Below are 867 nucleotides of genomic sequence, written 5' to 3'. Positions count from 1 at the left end.
TATATTCATAATAATTTTTACGTGGAATTCTGGAATAAACGAATCTAAATATCATGAATACAGCAATTAATTTATTTTGAAATAATTATGTGATAGAAGTTGTTTAATTGGATATATTTTATAGAAAAAACGGATGTTATACATATTATTTTTGTTAGATTTGTGTGTGTTTGAAAGTATTTATATTTGTAAATTATATCCTCATTTATTTTAAGATTGCGATTAATTTGATCTATTAAATAACTAAAATATATTTGGATTCATAAGTCATAAGAAATATAAATCAAATTTTTTTGCCGAATCGGTTGGTTAAACTATAGTTATAAAATGCCGAGCAGAAAAAGGTGGCTTTTATGTGTATAAAACTTGTTTTCGTAGCCCATAAATTTATTTTAAAAGAACGCCTGCGGTCGGGATCGAACCGACAACCTTCCGGTTAACAGCCGAACGCGCTAACCAATTGCGCCACGCAAGCTTATTTAAGTGTTTAATAACAAATAATATACGGAATTTAAAGATTTCGTTTTGTTTTTGAAAGCATAAATCTATTGTAATTAACAATAAATGCAATATTTTAATTAATATTAGATGACTAAAAAAATTAGTTTGATTTTGGTATGCTTGTAGTATTGTAATATGGTGTATTTACCAATATGAAAATTCAAAAATAATTCCACCACAATGTACTGTTGGTGGTATCTAATAAAAAAATAAATCTAGATACGAGCTTGTTTTACTTTTTACTATAGCAATGAAAAAATACACAATAGAAATAACTTATAAATATTCACTATAAAGCAATCAAAGTTCCCAGTAAACTACCAATTAATTCAATAAATTTTTTATGTTTTCATCTGATAATTTCAT

At 25.5% G+C, this 867-nt stretch overlaps 1 non-coding gene across 1 annotated transcript; it reads right to left on the bottom strand.

Moving 5' to 3' along the window:
- Positions 1-401: 401 nt before the first annotated feature.
- TRNAN-GUU (transfer RNA asparagine (anticodon GUU)) lies at positions 402-475 on the bottom strand. Its single transcript has one exon. It is a non-coding gene; the product is annotated as a tRNA-Asn (tRNA).
- Between the last annotated feature and the right edge of the window lie 392 nt (positions 476-867).

The sequence above is a fragment of the Rhyacophila brunnea genome, unplaced genomic scaffold, assembly GCF_057557595.1.
Source record: "Rhyacophila brunnea isolate RB1 unplaced genomic scaffold, BYU_Rbru_1.0 scaffold_35, whole genome shotgun sequence".
Taxonomy (NCBI): domain Eukaryota; kingdom Metazoa; phylum Arthropoda; class Insecta; order Trichoptera; family Rhyacophilidae; genus Rhyacophila; species Rhyacophila brunnea.
Note: the sequence above shows the minus strand (reverse complement) of the source record. Positions and strands in the feature narration are given on the sequence as shown.